The following is a 20174-nucleotide window of genomic DNA, read 5'->3' as shown; positions in this document are numbered from 1 at the left end:
AAGAAATGAAATGAACAACTAAACAACTATAACTAGAAAACAATAAATGGATAACGCCACTTTCGTAGGGAACACGATTGCATTTATCATATGCAACAAGCCTTTTAAACCCCTAGGTTACCCCTAGTGGACGAGTGAAGTCTCGTGAGGGTTTCCAGAAATAATACCCACAAACCTTAAGCTCATTCTTTCAAAAGAGGCACCAATATTGCAAACAGGCATTGGGAGAAAACTACCTCAAGTATGCAATTTTTCAAACATTTCTAAGCAATCTCTCAAAATTTCAACATCAAGGAAGCAAGTATGGTCCTCCACACATCAAGAAAATGATCATGCAAATCAAAACAACTCTAGAATCCTTTTGAGTGGACCGGCATCAAATGTGTTGCTATCTAAGCCAACTAAAGAATTAATCACATCCTTACCCTCAAACTAGCACACAAATCTAGTACCAATCATCAAGACAAAAAGTGGACCTTTTATTAAAGCTTTATTGTTCTAGGTGCGCTTATTCTTTTCACTCGATTTTTTATTTTTTTATTATTTTATTGAGGATTGAAGATGGAAGTATGGTGCAATGTGTTAATCTATTGAGCTTTCTAGCGTTTCATGAGGTCGAGCGTTAGGTCAATGACTCCCAAGCCAGACGACTTTAGGGCATTAGGCATTCAAATACCCCAACAGACTTACAAGCTCAAATCAACTAGGCTACAAATCAAGACAACAACCATCTAATCATTTCCTACTTCTCACCTTTTGGGAGAAGTCCTCACTTTTTTATTACTTTTGCTTTTGCCCCATTTTTTTTTTTTTTTTTTGGATAGAGTTCAATTATTAACTTAGAGTTTGGGCCCTCCACCTTTCGGCACGAGAAGTTCAGTGTTTGAGGAGGCTAAAATCCCGGCTTCTTAGTGAAAAGGGGTTGTTATCCACCTTTATAAAGAATGAAAGCTTTCAATGCACTACTAACTCAATTGGGATATAACTAATTCAATAATTAACAAAGCATGTACCCCACAAATGAATGCTAGTGTGCGCCGGTGCTAGTGTCGAAGCCTAGAGTGAATCTCAAAACAATCACAAAATCAGGCTGATATGGACCACAAATGCAAGCAAAATATCAATCTTTCAAAAAATTTACTTCTAAATGGCATCCACAAGGCATACAAGGAGTATTAGACTCTCAAGTCAAACAATTTTTAAATTTTAAGCAATATAGTCCTCAAAAGATCAAAATCATAGCTAGATATGGACCAATCATAGAAATATCCCTCAAATATACAAGTCATGCTCAAAATTTAAATTTAAAACTAACACTGTAATGCACCATTCCCGCCAAACTTAAATTGCACAATGTCCTCAATGTGCAAAGAGAATAAAGGAAAGAGCATACTAGTGTAACTAAGCAAGAATGATCGAGACTGAAGTATCCGAAGTGGGTGGCATGGCCCCCCCAAACTTGGGATTAACTGTGGCCCTGAAAATTGGCACTTGGATAAACTCATCAGATAACAAAATGGGATTGCAGTGCACAGTGGACATGCAAGTGTAAATGGGATAAACATATAAAGAAATGAGAGATAGGTATAAGAGTGGTCCTGGAAATTAGGTAGCACTCTCTCACTGAAGTGACTGAGATGCACCTGATGGAATTAAAAGCACAGATGTATCAATAAAAACATACGATATCCATCATAGTTAAAAATAACAATAAAGTGCAATACATCCAGTGTCAAAGCCGACAGACCCGGCTGCAAAAATAATTATAGTGTCATAAATATAACAGACACGCAACATAGATATATATATATCGATATATATATATATATATATATATATATATATATATAAAGATAAAGAGACTGGGAGTCTCAAGCAGAGGGGGCAGGACGAGTGGAGCGAACTCCGCGGATCTCCCTGGCTAAGTTATCAATGGCAGTCAAGATCTCCGTACAGAGGCGAGCAATGTCAGCTCTAATGGCAACCACAATATTAAGACGGAGGGTAGCAAAATCAGCTCTCAAGGCAACCAGCATATCCTCTAAACTCTGAAGGTGCGCTTCAAATTGAGATAGTTGATCATGAGCCTCAGGTGCAGCTGAAGCAGAGGAACTGTCATTCTGAGCCATGGTCTGGAAATAGAAAAAGAAGAACTTGCAATCGAAGTTAGTGCCAGGATATAGAATAAAAAGCACAGAATAGAAACATGTATGTCAAATAAGATAGACTAAACAGATATGACATGAATCTATGCAGGTGACAGGATATGAATCATGCTAAGCAATATAAGTATGAAATGCATCCAATGTGGATTATCACAGGCATTGGGCATAAATAAGATAGCATGAATACAAGATCTGATGAATGAAGTGTGTGTGTGTGTGATCTGTGAAGTTCGATCGATCATGGAAAGAAGTGAGATCAATCACAAAAGTTGGATCGATCGAAAATAAGTGAGATCGATCTCATAACTTCGATCGATCTCTACAGATCGATCTGAGATACGAGTTCGATCGATCGAACTGTGCGACGATGAAAACTGAGAGGTCACAGATCTGTGACGATGGAAGCACGGGGCCCACACGAACGTATTCGTGGGCCCTACAACACATCAAATCAACAATAATCAACCCCCAAACATGGCCTATACTCCCAAATCGAACAAAATCATCAAAAAGATATATAAATATATACATATATATACACATATATAAAATATGCTTCAAAGCTCATCAATAATGGGGTCTCGGATCTTACTTTGAAGCAAAGAGAGGAGAGATGAAATGAAATGTGAAGAGGAAGAAGATCCGAGAAGAGGAAGAGATCGACACCTGGTTCACTACGGAGATCTCGCCGGAGATAGAGGAGATGGGGTAGAATGAGATCTTATCCTCTATTTAAAAACTGGCGCACATGAGTTCGATCGATCGAACTAGAATCTTAGATCGATCGAACTTGGAATGATTTTTTTTTTTTTTTTTGGATAAGAAAATAAAATAAAATAAAAATGAAAATATTTTTGGATTTTTGAAATTTGAAAAGTCAAAACAAAGTCAAACAATGAAATGGAGAATCGAGATCGATCAGAATAAGAGTTTGATCGATCAGATAAAAAGCAAAAATATGCAAGTTTTTGGTTCAAAAATTTGGCTAAGTGTTGGAACATGAGATCGATCGAACTTGGAAGTTGGATCGATCGAAGAACTTCCAGATTGATCTTGGAATGTTTTGAACGATCAGACAGAGAGTTGAAATATGCAGGTTGATGCAGGCTCAAAATTTTTCTAAGTGCTGAGTCATGAGATCGATCGAACTTGGAAGTTGGATCGATCGAAGATCTCTTGATTGATCTAAAGTTAGTTTGAACGATAGGACAGAGAGGTGATTTGGATGCAGGTTTCTGCAGGTCGAAAATTTTTCCAAGTGTTAGATGCAGAATGGAGTTCAATTGATCGAACTCAAGTTTGAGACCGATCGAACTTTGCAGAATGCTCAATAATGACACGAAAGCTCATGCAATCCTCACCAAAGTTCCTTTCAATGCATATGAGAACCAAAAACAAGTATCTAGACTTTGCATGAAACGAAATGAAAAATAGAAATGAGGGAGGAATAGGGTTTTGACACCCTACGAATGCCTTTGCTAGTCTTTAACATCTCTAGCAAGACGTTGGACTCTTTTAGCCCAGATCAAAGATCTTGTTATGCATCCCCTCCTTATTGGGGTGATGAATGTTTCTTTGAACTTTTCCCAACAAATGGTTCTTTGAAGAACTTGTTGGTTTTAGCTCAAAAGGAGCTCTTGGTTCCTTGTCAATGCAATCTTCTATGTGCTCATACACCGGGTCAACTAGATGTGCAGCTTCAAAATGTATTTGAAAGACTTGACCCTCTATGTAAGGTTTCAATCTTTGACCATTAACTTTGAAAATGTTGCCCTTCTTCAAGTTTTAGTTTTAACCGCCCCATAAGGTGCAACAGAGATGATTTCATAAGGGCCTTCCTATTTGGTTCTCAATTTCCAGGAAAAAGTTTCAGTCTAGAGTTGAAAAGCCAAGCTTTTTGACCGGGTTCCAAAGACTTCTTCACAATATGCTTATCATGAAAGGCTTTGGTTCGTTCTTTGTAGATTTTAGCATTATCATAACCATTGTGTCTCAACTCTTCTAACTCACTCAATTGGAGTAACCTATTCTCTCCGAATTTATCAAGGTCAAAATTGAGCTTTTTAACTGCCCATAAGGCTTTATGCTCTAGCTCAACCGGAAGATGGCAAGGCTTTCTATATACAAGTCTATAAGGAAACATGCCAATGGGAGTCTTGTATGCCGTCCAATAAGCCCATAAAGCATCATTTAGTTTTCTTGACCAATCCTTCCGAGTCATAAGGAACCAAGAGCTCCTTTTGAGCTAAAACCAACAAGTTCTTCAAAGAACCATTTGTTAGGAAAAGTTCAAAGAACCATTCATCACCCCAATAAGGAGGGGATGCATAACAAGATCTTTGATCCAGGCTAAAAGAGTCAAACGTCTTGCTGGAGACGTTTAAAACTAGCAAAGGCATTCGTAGGGTGTCAAAACCCTATTCCTCCCTCATTTCTATTTTTCATTTCGTTTCATGCAAAGTCTAGATACTTGTTTTTGGTTCTCATATGCATTGAAAGGAACTTTGGTGAGGATTGCATGAGCTTTCGTGTCATTATTGAGCATTCTGCAAAGTTCGATCGATCGAACTCCATTCTGCATCCAAAACTTGGAAAAATTTTCAACCTGCAGAAACCTGCATCCAAATCACCTCTCTGTCCCATCGTTTGAACTAACTTTAGATCGATCAAGAGATCTTCGATCGATCCAACTTCCACGTTCAATCGATCTCATGACTCAACACTTAGAAAAATTTTGAGCCTGCATCAACCTGCATATTTCAGCTTTCTGTCTGATCGTTCGAAACATTCCAAGATTGATCTGGAACTTCTTCGATCGATCCAACTTCCAAGTTCGATCGATCTCATGTTCCAACACTTAGCCAAATTTTTGAACCAAAAACCTGCATATTTTTGCTCTCTGTCTGATCGATCGAACTCTTATTCTGATCGATCTCGATTCTCCATTTCATTGTTTGACTTTGTTTTGCTTTTCAAATTTCAAAAATCCAAAAATATTTTCATTTTTATTTTATTTTATTTTCTTATCAAAAAAAAAAAAAAAAAAAAAAAAATCATTCCAAGTTTGATCGATCTAAGATTCTAGTTCGATCGATCGAACTCATGTGCGCCAGTTTTTAAATAGAGGATAAGATCTCATTCTACCCCATCTCCTCCATTTCCGGCGAAATCTCTATAGTGAACCAGGTGTTGATCTCTTCCTCTTCTCGGATCTTCTTCCTCTTCACATTTCATTTCATCTCTCCTCTCTTTGCTTCAAGGTAAGATCCGAGACCCCATTATTGATGAGCTTTGAAGCATATTTTATATATGTGTATATATATGTATATATTTGTATATCTTTTTGATGATTTTGTTCGATTTGGGAGTATGGGCCATGTTTGGGGGTTGATTGTTGTTGATTTGATGTGTTATAGGGCCCACGAACACGTTCATGTGGGCCCCGTGCTTACATCGTCACAGATCTGTGACCTCTAAGTTTTCATCGTCGCACAGTTCGATCGATCGAACTCTTATCTTAGATCAATCTATAGAGATCGATCGAACTCGTATAGCAGATCGATCGAAGTTGTGAGATCGATCTCACTTATTTTCGATCGATCCAACTTTTGTGATCGATCTCACTTCTTTTCTTGATCGATCGAACTTCACAGATCTCACATACACACTTTATTCATCATAACTTATATTCATGCTATCTTATTTATGCCCAATGCCTCTGATAATCCACATTGGATGCATTTCATACTTATATTGCTCAGCATGATTCATATCCTGTCACCTGCATAGATTCATGTCATATCTGTTTAGTCTATCTTATTTGACATATATGTTTCTATTCTGTGCTTTTAATTATATATCCTGGCACTAACTTCGATTGCAAGTTCTTCTTTTTCTATTTCCAGACCATGGCTCAGAATGACAGTTCTTCTGCTTCTGCTGCACCTGAGGCTCATGATCAGCTATCTCGATTCGAAGCGCACCTTTAGAGTTTAGAGGATATGCTGGTTGCCCTGAGAGCTGATTTTGCTACCCTCCGTCTGAATATGGTGGCTGCCATTAAAGTTGACATTGTTCACCTCCGTATGGAGATCTTGACTGCCATTGATGACTTAGCCAAGGAGATCCGCGGAGTTCGCTCCACTCGTCCTGCCCCCTCTGCTTGAGACTCCCAGTCACTTTATCTTTTTATATATATATCTATGTTGCGTGTCTATTACATTTATGACACTATAATTATTTTTGCAGCCGGGTCTGTCGGCTTTGACACTGGATGTATTGCACTTTATTGTTATTTTTAACTATGATGGATATCGTATGTTTTTATTGATACATCTGTGCTTTTAATTCCATTAGGTGCATCTCAGTCACTTTAGTGAGAGAGTGCTACCCAATTTTCAGAACCACCCTTATACCTATCTCTCATTTCTTTATCTGTTTATCCCATTTACACTTGCATGTCCACTATGCACTGCTTATCCCATTTTGTTATCTGATGAGTTTATCCAAGTGCCAATTTTCAGGACCACAGTTGATCCGAAGTTTGGGGGGCCATACCACCCACTTCGGATACTTCAGTCTCGATCATTCTTGATTAGTTGCACTGGTATACTCTTTCCTTTATTCTCTTTGCACATTGAGGACATTGTGCAATTTAAGTTTGGGGGGAATGGTGCGTTACAGTGTTAGTTTTAAATTTAAATTTTGAGCATGACTTTTGTATTTGAGGGATATTTCTATAATTGGTCCATATCTGGCTATGATTTTGATCTTTTGAGGACTATATTACTTAAAATTTAAAAATTACTTGACTTGAGAGTCCAATACTCCTTGTATGCCTTGTGGATGCCATTTAGGAGTAAATTTTTCGAAAGATTGATATCTTGCTTGCATTCGTGGTCCACATCAGCCTGATTTTGTGATTATTTTGAGATTCACTCTAGTCTTCTACACTAGCACCGACACACACTAGCATTCATTTGTGGGGTACATGCTTTGTTAATTATTGAATTGGTTATATCCCAATTGAGCTAGTAATGCATTGAAAGCTTTCATTCTTGATAAAGGTGGATAACAATCCCTTTTCACTAAGTAGCCGGGATTCTAGCCTCTTCAAGCATTGAACTTCTCCCGCCGAAAGATGGAAGGCCCAAACTCTAGGTTAATAATTGAACTCTATCCAAAAATAAATAAATAAATAAAAAATAAAATAAAGGGGCAAAAGCAAAAGCAATAAAAAAGTGAGGACTTCTCCCAAAAGGTGAGAAGTAGGAAATTATTTGATGGTTATTGTCTTGATTTGTAGCCTAGTTGATTTGAGTTTGTAAGTCCATTGGGGTATTTGAATGCCTAATGTCCTAAAGCCGTCTGGCTTGGGAGTCATTGACCTAACACTCGATCAACACATTGCGCCATACTTCCATCTTTGATCCTCAATATAAAATTAAAAAAAAAAAAAAAAAAAAAAAAAAAAAAAAAAAGTGGATTGAAAAGAATAAGCGCACCTAGAACAATAAAGCTTTAATAAAAGGTCCACTTTTTGTCTTGATGATCGGTACTAGATTTGTGTGCTAGTTTGAGGGTAAGGATGTGATTAATTCTTTAGTTGGCTTAGATAGCAACACATTTGATGCCGGTCCACTCAAAAGGATTCTAGAGTTGTTTTGATTTGCATGATCATTTTCTTGATGTGTGGAGGACCATACTTGTTTGCTTGATGTTGAAATTTTGAGAGATTACTTAGAAATGTTTGAAAAATTGCATACTTAAGGTAGTTTTCTCCCAATGCCTGTTTGCAATATTGGTGCCTCTTTTGAAAGAATGAGTTTAATGTTTATGGGTACCATTTCTGGAAACCCTCACGAGACTTCACTCGTCCACTAGGGGTAACCTAGGGGTTTAAAAGGCTTGTTGCATATGCTAAATGCAATCGTGTTCCCTACGAAAGTGGCGTTATCCATTTATTGTTTTCTAGTTATAGTTGTTTAGTTGTCCATTTCATTTCTTTACTTCGTAGTTCATTGCTAGGGACTAGCAATATGTAAGTTTGGGGGTGTGATGAGTGCTGAAAAGTGCGTATTTAAACCCCTTAAGCTTAGGCATTCTAGTACCTTTATCTATCTTACTTTACCGTTTTAGATTGATTTCGTATTATTTCCATTTTCAGGCACTTATCCCGAAAATAAGCTAACTCAGCCAAATAAGAGCTTAATTGAAACAATTCTGGGATTAAATAAAGAAAGGAGCAAAATGGAGAAAGAAGGAAGTAAATGAAGCCAAAGGTGGAAAGCAGTAAAGTTCAATCAATCCAAGACCGAGGTTTGATCAATCGAACAATGATCGATCGCAGCATTTCAAGATAGATCCAAACCTTGACCTAAACCATGAAGTCCAAAGTTCAATCGATCCAACACCATCCTTCGATCGATCGAACACTTTTTGTCCTTATTCAAATGATTGATCCAATCCATAGCTGTACCACCCACTAACCACTTTTGTCCTTTTCCCATAAATATCTCCCAAAATATCTCGGATTTGTCTTTTTTCCAAAAAGGTCAGCCAGTTGGATCGATCCAGCCTAAGTTTGATAGATCTCAGCCAGTTCGATCGATTAAAGACCAAGGTTTGATCGATCGAACTTCCTCTAGTGCGAAAAAGTTAAATTTCCATCTCATTGAAAGTTGTCCTTTATCCAATCATTAAGGAATATTGTGTGCATGACCCCATCTCATTTTGGGTGTCATTTTAACCTACCTATATAAAGATAAGGATTGCTTTTTACTAAGGTAGCCAACATTATTTTCATATCATCTTTTTGGAGAGGAAGCTTAGAGGAAGAGGAGGCTAGAGACACCATTGGAGACTCTTCATCAACAAGGAGCAGATTTCAACTATGGAATTAGCCCTTGAGGGTTGGAGCATCATTACCATAAGTGGCTAAACATCCTCTTGGGGCTAGAGTTAGCCCCAAGCATGCTTTCTATATCTTAATCTTGTGTATTATTGAGGGATTAGCGTTGTAATTAATGTTTTGACACTTTTATACACATAGATCTTGTTCATTCAATGATTTATGTGGTTTAATGTTTCTAATCAATCATTTCATTCTATCCATATGTCTATGTATGCTAGAAAAGATGTTCATGTGTTTACTTCTATTTCTTGTGTAATTGATGCATGTCTATGTGTATTAATGCCATAGATTTAGGGATTGTCAAAACATTGTGCTTGAAAGAATGCTCTTGCGATTTTCTAGATGGTCCATGCTCACTTCTTGATGGATTATGCCTCTCCCTTAGCTTAGTTAGTTTAATTTCATGCCATTAGTTTAATTATAGTGTAGTGATAGCATAATTCTTAGATGAGAGGACAATCCGTGCTAGTTGTTTGATGTTCCGTACTTTTGAATGAAAGTAGCATATGTCTCTAACCTTGTGGTGTATTTAGCTCGTGAGCTTAATGAAAGAATTAATGACTTGCTAGATATGTTGTGCTTTGCACATGCTATTTAGACAATATATACTTAATTGCTAGATATATTGTGCTTTTCACATGTTGATTAGACAATGTATGCTTAAATTGGTCACCTTTGCTAATTGAATCAACCAAGCACACACATACAAATATTACAACACATTTTACCCTCATTAGTCACTAGTTGGAAGTGTAGAAAAGCATTGCTTGGTGGTGACCTCTAGACCCCAAGATCTCTCTCTCTCTTGCTTACTCTTTGTTACATTCGATTACTTAGTTTAATTTAGTTGCTCTCTAGTTTACTTAACCAACCAACCATTTATTTGATCACTCGACCTACTAACCCTAGTTGCATTTTCACATTCAAGTACGACTCCTATCCCTTGGAACGATCCCTACTCACTCTTGCTACTTTAATAGTAGTGTTGGTAGTGGTTTTTATAAATTCAAATTTGACCTAAAAGGCTTTTCTTGAACTGCACATTTACTACATCAATTTTGGCACATAGGAACGGCTACTTGTCAGATTTTGGAATATTGGTATAAGACAGGGTCTTCCCAATAGTAATTCCGGATGTTGGCAAAGAAACGATTCTTTTCGTTCTTCGACCAAGAAGTTGGTAGCTTGCCTACTGCCAAATAATTCACAATGTCAGCAAACCAAGGCATTTTTCCATTAGAAATTTGAAAGAGTTGTTCATCCGGAAAAGAGTCACAAATTGGTAGACTGGGGAAAGGCTCTATCGATGACCTAGAAAGATGATCGGTAACCACATTTTCGGAGCCTTTCTTGTCCTTGATTTCAAAATTGAATTCCTGAAGAAGCAAAATCCATCTAATTAGCCTAGGTTTTGTTTCCCTTTTTGTCAATAGATGCCTCAAGGCGGCATGATCAGAATAAACGATAACCTTGGACCCTAAGAGATAGGAACGAAATTTATTAAGAGCATATACTACGGCAACTAATTCTTTCTCGGTAGTGGAGTAATTGAGCTCTCGAGAAAGTTTTACTTGCATAGTATATGGCATAAGGAAGCTTACCCACTCTTTATCCCAAAACTGCCCCCATGGCATAATCAGAAGCATCACACATGATTTCAAATGGCAATGACCAATTGGGAGGTTGCATGATAGGAGCATATGATAATAATTCACGCAATTTATGAAAAGTGTCTAGGCATGCTTGATCAAAGATGAAAGGAGTTTCCTTGGCAAGAAGATTGCACAAGGTTCGAGCAATTTTGCTAAAGTCCTTGATAAAACGGTGGTAAAAGCCAGCATGACCTAGAAAGGAACGAACCTCTCTTACCGTTGAAGGTGGAGGCAATTCAGAAATAAGCTCGACCTTCGCTTATCTACCTCAATCCCTCTCCTTGAAATAATGTGACCCAAAACAATACCTTCTTGAACCATGAAATGGCTCTTTTCCCAGCTAAGTACAAGGTTGGTTTCACGACATCTCTTAAGCACTAGATCTAAGTTTTTGAGGCATGCATCAAATGACGACCCAAAAACAGAAAAATCATCCATGAAGACCTCTACATACTCTTCCACCATATCCGAGAAAATTGACATCATACACCTTTGGAATGTGGCAGGTGCATTGCACAAACCAAAAGGCATCCGTCTATAAGTAAATGTGCCGAATGGACATGTAAAGGTGGTTTTCTCTTAGTCTAGCGGGTTGACGGCTACTTGATTCTACCTCGAATAGCCATCAAGAAAGCAATAATATTGTTGCCCGGCCAATCTCTCTAGAATTTGATCAATGAATGGCAAAGGGAAGTGATCCTTTCTAGTGGCGGCATTCAATTTGCGGTAATCAATGCATACACGCCATGAATTGGCGGTACGCTTAAAGATTTCCTCACCCTTTGCATTCTCAAACACCGTAATCCCTGATTTTTTAGGAACTACTTGAGTTGGACTCACCCATTTGCTATCGGAGATTGGGTAAATGATTCTAGTATCCAAGAGTTTGACAACTTCCTTCTTAACTACTTCCTTCATGTTTGGATTAAGTCTCCTTTGGGTATCCCTAAAGGGTTTTACATCATCTTCCATAAGTATGCGATGCATACAAATAGAAGGGTTAATTCCCTTAAGATCTGCCACACTCTATCCTATGGCTTCCTTATTTTCTTTAAGCATACTTAAGAGAGCATTTTCTTAGTCTTTTTTAAGACTTAAAGAAATGATAACCGGAAGAGTCTCTTTCGGTCCTAAGAATGCATACTTGAGATTGGAAGGTAGAATTTTAAGCTCAAGAATTGGTGGAGAGACTAAAGATGAGACCGATGGAGTGCTAGAGAGTGGAGGAAGAGGTTCTATTGGAGTGTTCCAAGATGGAAAATCTAAGCTTGCAACAGAGTCCATGAGATTGCTTACCTCATTCATTGAATTTTCATTATCAAATCCACAACTTCCATACATTTCAAGAAGGCAAGAGGGTAGAGGATCATCGGATAAAAGAGATGAAAGACTATCCTCAATTGGTTGTTTCATTAGCATCGTTGGAATCGATTCCTCAACAACCTCATCTAACACATCTACAAGGCAACACTCGTCTTCATCCATGGGATGTCGACTTGCATGGAAAACATTAAGTTTGATCATTATATTGCCAAAAGATAGGTCCATTATCCCAGATCTACAATTAATTGTTGCATTTGCGGTGGCAAGGAATGGCCTTCCTAAGATGATTGGGATATGGTTAGAGGGATTAGTAACCGGTTTAGTATCAAAAACTACGAAATCAACCAGAAAGTAGAATTTATCTACCTTGACTAGAATGTCCTCAACCATGCCCCTATGTGTCTTGACGGATCTATCGGCCATTTGAAGCACCACCGAGGTTGGCTTCAATTCATTTAACCCTAATTGGACATATACAGAGTAAGGAATCAAGTTGACACTTGCACCTAAGTCAAGAAGAGCTCTACGAATTTCATAAGTTCCAATCACATAAGAAATAGTCGAAGCACCGGGATCTTTGAACTTAAGTGGAGTGTTCTGTTGAAGAATGGAGCTCACTTGCTTCGTGAGAAACACTTTTTTAGGGCTTGGTCCCTTGCTCTTCCTCTTTTGTGTGCAAAGATCTTTCAAGAATTTTGTATAAGGTGGAATTTGTTTAATGGCATCCAAAAGAGGAAGATTGATATTGACTTGCTTAAAAACTTCCATCATGTCATGTGTCTTCCCTTCTTGCCTCCCATGAGGCGAAGTTTCTTTTAAAGCATAAGGGAATGGAGCTTTTGGCTCGCAAGACTTTGTAATTTGAGAGGATAATAGAGAAGATTGAGGATTCCGATTAGGATCATTTTCATTCAAAGGAGTAGGAGTAGAATTGGAAATTGGATGGGTAACAACTTTAGGTTGCACCGATTCACTATCTTCCTTTGGTAGCTCAACCCTATTATCCATTATCTTACCACTTCTCAAGGTGGTGATGGCTTGCGCTTGAGCTTGGGAAGAATACCCCGATGTAGGGTTTGCTTCCATACAAAATTAGGCCTTTGGATTCCTCTCGGGTTGACTAGGTAATTTCCCAATCTTTCTTGCATTCAATGCATTAGCTATGGTCCCAATTTTGGGATTCAAGCTTTGATATAGATTGGGAGTGGGAACGCAACAAGTTGGTATCCTTTTCTAAGCTACATAAAGCCATCAAGACCTTGTGAGAAGTCAACTTGGGAATCATACATTTGAGGATGTGAGAAGTCATTTATTCTTTGATGATGAAAAGAAGAAGAAACGAACCCTTGAGAACCTTTATTTCTTTTATGAGGTGGAATGTATTTTCTTTGAAGATTTTTAGCTTGATAAGGGTTTTCATTCCACAATGGAACATATGCTTTTGAATAAGGGTGAGCAAATGTGGCATTAACTTGTTCAAAGTGTTCATTAACAGCATGTCCATGGGGACAATTGAAAGTAGTATGCAAAACACTTGAACATGTCATGCAAGGCTCACAAAGATGAGTTGTATGATGAAAAGGAGACACATTGGTAGCTAGTTTTTGATTCAACAAGAATTGATTAAGTTTTTGAGAAAGAGTTTTAACCTCGGCTACAATTTTCCTTGAATTATCAATTTGACACACTTTTACACTTTCCTTCTTTTTAGTAAAACCATGGTCAAGCCGAGAAGTGTAATATTTGTGCAAAGAATTTTCACTCATTTTTTTAAAGAGGTGCCAAATGTCATCTTCATGTTTTTCAAAATATGAACCCCCACATGAGGTATCAACTATGTCCTTTTGCATATCGGATAGGCTTTCATAGAAGCAATGGACAACTTGCCATTTTGGAATACTATGGTGTGGACACTTTCTTAGCAAGTTATTCAATCCACACCTCATGCAACAACTCTCCTTCCCTTTGAGAAAATTCTCTAATTGAAGCACACATTACATTGGTCAAACTTACGGGGTAAAATTTTTTTAAAAACTCATTTTGCATTTATGCCCAAGATGTTATTGAATTCACCCCTAAAGTATTGAACCAATGCTTTACTTTATTTTTAAGTGTGAAAGGGAAGAAGAGTAATTTAAGAACTTCCTCCGGGACATCCATATACCTCACGGTGGAACATAGTTCAAGAAATTCATTAAGATGCCTATATGGTTCCTCTTCATCCAAGCCATAAAAGAGTGGACACATTTGAATGGTTTCGGGCTTGATTTCATATTGGTTAGCCTCAAAATTAGGCAACATAATGCAAGTAGGTGCATGGTATGTATGAAGATTATAATGATCACGAACGACCATCGGAGGAATTGGGGCTTGAATTCCGGGGTCATGTTGATTAAGAGGTAGGGTATGCATGAAACGTGGGTCTAAGTAGCCAAGATTATCATCTAGATTTTCCATGTGAATGCCTAGAATGTATGACAAGGTCTACACAACACTATAAATGACACACAAATTACCACAAACCAAGCAAGCCCTCTTACTTCGCAACAAATCAATAATCAACAAACTTCCTCCACATACAATGTTCCCATACTCCCATGATTTGATAACAATGCAAAGAAAAGTAAATTGCCTCCGTGCGGGCTCACGATTTATCTAAGAATTTAAAAACAAGCCTTCACGCGGGCCGACAATTTAACTAATGGATTGAGTAAGAAAGTCTCACAAAGGTCCTTTAGCACTTCAACTCCAAATTTAAAGCTTAGCTTAGCAATTTTTTATTTTTTTAGCACTTTCCCTTGCTTGCTTAGCTCCTTTACTTGATGGCTCCTCTGTTTGCCTCCAAGCTCAATACTCCTTGTCAAAGATGAACAAACACAATAAGCAATCTAAAGGAAAAACAAAGTAAAGACATGATCAAAAGAGTACTAATTCCTAATTGATTCCACAAATACAATGTTGCCAGATCCTCGGCAACGGCGCCAAAATCTAACGAGTAGCCATTCCTATGCACCAAAATTGATGTAGTGAATGTGCGGTTCAAGAAAAGCCTTTTAGGTCAAATTTGAATTTATAAAAACCACTACTAACACTACTACTAAAGTAGCAAGAGTGAGTAGGGATCATCCCAAGGGATTAGAGTCATATTTGAATGTGAAAATGCAACTAGGGTTAGTAGGTCGAGTGATCAAACAAATGGCTGGTTGGTTAAGTAAACTAGAGAGCAACTAAATTAAACCAAGTAATTGAATGTAACAAAGAGTAAGCAAGAGAGAGAGAGATCTTGGAGTCTAGAGGTCACCACCAAGCAATGCTTTTCTACACTTCTAACTAGTGACTAATAAGGGTAAAGTGTGTTGTAATATTTGTATGTGTGTGCTTGGTTGATTCAATTAGCAAGGGTGACCAATTTAAGCATACATTATCTAATCAATATGTGAAAAGCACAATATATCTAGCAATTAAGTATATATTGTCTAAATAGCATGTGGAAAGCACACCATATCTAGCAAGTTATTAATCCTTTCATTAAGCTCACAAGCCAAATACACCACAAGGTTAGAGACATATGCAACTTGCATTCAAAAGTATGAAACATCAAACAACTAGCATGGATTGTCCTCTTATCTAACAATTATGATATCACTACATTACAATTAAACTAACTAAGCTAAGGGAGAGGCATAATCCAACAAGAAGTAAGCATGAACCATCTAGAAAATCACAAGAGCATTCTTTTAAGCACAATGTTTTGACAATCCCTAAATCCATAGCATTAATATAGATAGACATGCATCAATTACACAAGAAATAGAGGTAAACACATGAACCTCTATTCTAGCATACATAGACATATGGATAGAATGGAATGATTGATTGGAAACATTAAACCACATAAATCATTGAATAAACAAGATCTATGTGTATAAAAGTGTCAAAACATTAATTACAACACTAATCCCTCAATAATACACAAGATTAAGATATAGAAAATATGCTTGGGGCTAGCTCTAGCCCCAAGAGGATGTCTAGCCACTCATGGTAATGATGCTTCAACCCTCAGGGGCTAATTCCATGGTTGAAATCTGCTCCTTGTTGATGAAGAGTCTCTAATGGTGTCTCTAGCCTCTTCTTCCTCTCCAAGAGATGATATGAAAATAATGTTGGCTGCACTTGTAAAATGCAATCCTTAGCCTTATATAAGTAGGTCAAAATGACACCCAAAATGAGCTGGGGTAGTGCACACAATATTCCCTAATGATTGGATAAAGGACAACTTTCAATGAGATAGAAATTTAACTTTTTTGCACAGGAGGAAGTTCTATCGATCGAACCTTGGTCTTGGATCGATCGAACTTAGGCTGGATCGTTCCAACTGGCTGACCTTTTTGGAAAAAAGACAAATTCGAGATATTTTGGGAGATATTTATGGGAAAAGGACAAAAATGGTTAGTGGGTGGTACAGCTGTAGATCGGATCAATCATTTGAATAAAGACAAAAAGTGTTCGATCGATCGAAGGATGGTGTTGGATCGATTGAACTTTGGAATTCATGCTTTAGGTTAAGGTTTGGATCTATCTTGAAGTGCTGAGATCGATCATTTTTCGATCGATCCAACCTTGGTCTTGGATCGATCGAACTTTGCTGCTTTCCACCTTTGGCTTCATTTGCTTCCTTCTTTCTCCACTTTGCTCCTTTCTTTGTTTAATCCCAGAATTGCTTCAATTAAACTCTTATTTGGCTAAGTTAGCTTATTTTCGGGATAAGTGCCTGAAAGTGGAAATAATACGAAATTAATCTAAAACGGTAAAGTAAGATAAATAAAGGTACTAGAATTCTTAAGCTTTAGGGGTTTAAATACGCACTTTTTAGCGCTCATCAACATTGTAAACTTAAAGTAAATGGACATATAAATTAAAGTAAAAGACATAAGGAAATAAGGTCTGTGCAGATGTCCTATAGTGCACTGGCTCACCTGTTAACTTAGAACAATTCATGAGGCAGTAGGTCTATTTCGGTTTACCGAAATTCAGGACCATTCTATTTCGGTCTACCGAAATAAGGAATCATGGCCAACCTGAACCATTTTGGTCTATCAAAACAGAGAAAGGGTTCACTTTGGTCTACCGAAACAAAAGTACTGAGAATGATGATCCAATCTTAAAACCATTTCGGATGACCGAAACACAAGGGTGTTTCATTTCGGTCGACCGAACCTTGCCCAGATCTGAATCTGAACGGCTATTTTGCCTTGAACTCCGTGCACAACTGTTATATTTTTTAATAGCTACATCAGAACTCTATAAATAGAGTAAGGGGACTTTGGGATTAAGTGTTGCTACCATAGACAAACATCATATAGTATCTAAAGAGCTTTTGTTCTTCATCTCATAACATCCCATATCATTAGAAGAGTATTGAGCTTCATTGTATTTATTTATATACTCTAGAATGAGCTAAACTTTGTATATCAAATTTGATTATTATAAGCTTTGATTTGCATATCAATCTTTGACCGATATACTAGTATGCAACAAATTTAATCTTCAATTTGTAAGGGCTGGTGTGGCCCAAGAAAGAAGAAGCAAGCTAGCTTCAATTTATAAGGGTTGGTGTGGCCCAAAAGAAGATTAAGAGAGGTTGTCTCTTAGCAAGGTGAAGTAAGGTGTTGCTTCATGTAAAGGTTTGCTCTCCACCAGTAAGGAGAAGCCATAGTGGATTGGGAAGTCTCAAGAGAGGTGTTGAGCCGAGGAGTAGGAGTTTCCGAACCTCACTCAAATCGCCGTGTGAATGTTTGCAATCTTTCTTCCCTTATCTCCTTTATATTGATGCTATTAATTGCTTATGTTTATATCTTGATTATAGCATAATTGTTAGAAGGGTTTAGTAGAATTTGCAAATCGAAAAATTGGCCATTATTTGCCAAAGACTCTATTCACCCCCCTCTAGAGTCTATACTTGGGCAACAATTGGTATTAGAGCCTAGCTCTAATTAAAAAGACTTAACCGTCTTAGAGTACGATCATGGCTAACAATGGCATATTCACATACCTAGAAGGACAATGTATTGATAGACCTCCAATTTTTGATAGAACCAACTATAGCTATTGGAAAAGTATAATGATAGACTTTCTTCAATCCATAGACTATAGAATTTGGCTTGCCATAGTTAATGGACCATTCATTCCCATGAAAGAAGTGGAAAAGATAATGATTCCTAAAGAACAGAAAGAATGGGATGCAAATGACCATAGATTAATTCAATGCAATGCTAAAGCCATAAATAATCTTTATTGTGCATTGAACAAAAATAAGTTCAATAGAATTGCAAATTGTAAAGCGGTAAAAGAAATTTGGGACTCACTTGAGATATTCTATGGTAATGTTGAGGAATCAAATTTATGCATGCTTATTAATGAAAATGAATCTTGTAGCATAAATGATAATGGTTCAAATAATGAGATGAATTTTAGTTTTACTAACATTACTAATCATGTGAATGATTTTGCTAGAACTTATTCATCTTCTAATAGTGAAGAAAATGATAAAATTCAAAGGAAGAGTGAAACTCTCCAAGCTTCTAGCAAAGAAGCAAATGACATTAAAGATATGGTTAATCATTATGAAGATATTGGTCTTTGTCTCATGGCCGACAAAGATGAGGTAAACTCCAACCATGATTCTTTTGATTTAAATGCTTCCTATAATGAGTTAGTTGATGATCATAATGAGTTGCATGATGCTTTTAAAGAGTTGCATGGTGTACTAGAAAAAATGCTTATGAAATGTGATTCTCTTAAAAAGGAAAATCATGATCTCTCTCAAAGACATGAAAAAGTTCAAATGGAAAATGATTCTTTAAAAATGAAAAATCACTATCTTGAGCAAGAATTAGAAAAGATTCAAATTGAAAATGATAATGCACTATCTAAAGAGTCATCATCAATTGATTGTGTTTTCGAATATAATTCTTCAAAGGAAGTCATTGATGATCAAAATGACATCTTAGCAAAGTTAACCAAAGGAAAAGAGAACTTGAATACTATGCTTGGAAATCAAAGAAATGTCTTTTTCATAAATGGGATAAGATATAATCCTTGTAATAAAGATGCATGCTTATTGAAAAAGAGAAAGCTCTTAAATGATTCATTTGACAAAAGTTCTTATCAATATCCTAAATGCAATTATTATTAAAGGTTAGAACACAAAATTTACAATTGTCCATTTAGAAAGAAGAAAAGGATTAAGAAGATTTGGGTTCCAAAAGGAACTTTTGTGCCATTGCCTAACCTTTATGAACCCAAGAAAATTTGGATACCAAACAAAGATTTTCTAAGTTTGCCTTGTAGGATTGCTTCAAGAAATCCTCATTATCCATGGAGAATGGCTTCTTGATGATAGTTGTTCAACATATGATGTAAGAAATGTTCTAAATTCTTATCTCTCAAAGCAAAAGAGCATTACAATTAGGAACAACTACAAAAGCATACTACTGTGAGAGGTTTCTTCGAGGGCTAAAATGAAGGAGGTATTTCTAAGAGTTTGCTAGATGATTTGAGCTTTAATAGATCTCATAATACTACTAGAAGAGTGCACAGTTACAGTGAAGATCAATGAGGTTCCTTGGTGCTGATTTTCTGGTGCAAAGGGAGGTTAAGGAGGTCCAAAGCTGTTATGGTTACTTTTGGAGCTAGAACAAGGTTTGGGTAACAATATGTTAGTGATTTACAACTGCAGAAAGTGTCTGAAACCACATATTGAAGCTGGTATTGATTTTCATATCTCAAACCTCTAGTATGCATTGATTTTCTGGTTTACACTTCTGAAACTGATCTTAATATGCTATAATTATGCTACACTATGACTATCTATCATCTAAGCATGCTTAGTTTGATGTTTTGAGGCTGTCTAAGTTGAGGTTTGGACTGAGGAATGACCTATTCAAATTCTGGTACTAAGAACCACACTAGTTTGAGTTTATAGCAGTTTATAAATCTGGTTTGAGGGTTGATAATACAATTTAGTGTTGTGCTTGGTGTATTATCCCTTTGAGCATGTTTATAAAGTTTATATACACTTGATAGAGTCAAAATCCATTAGTTTATAGTGGTAAAATACCA

Source organism: Cornus florida, unplaced genomic scaffold, assembly GCF_030987335.1.
Source record: "Cornus florida cultivar Cherokee Brave unplaced genomic scaffold, ASM3098733v1 CherokeeBrave_3.0.0_Hap2_Chr11, whole genome shotgun sequence".
Taxonomy (NCBI): domain Eukaryota; kingdom Viridiplantae; phylum Streptophyta; class Magnoliopsida; order Cornales; family Cornaceae; genus Cornus; species Cornus florida.
This window is presented reverse-complemented; position numbering follows the sequence as displayed.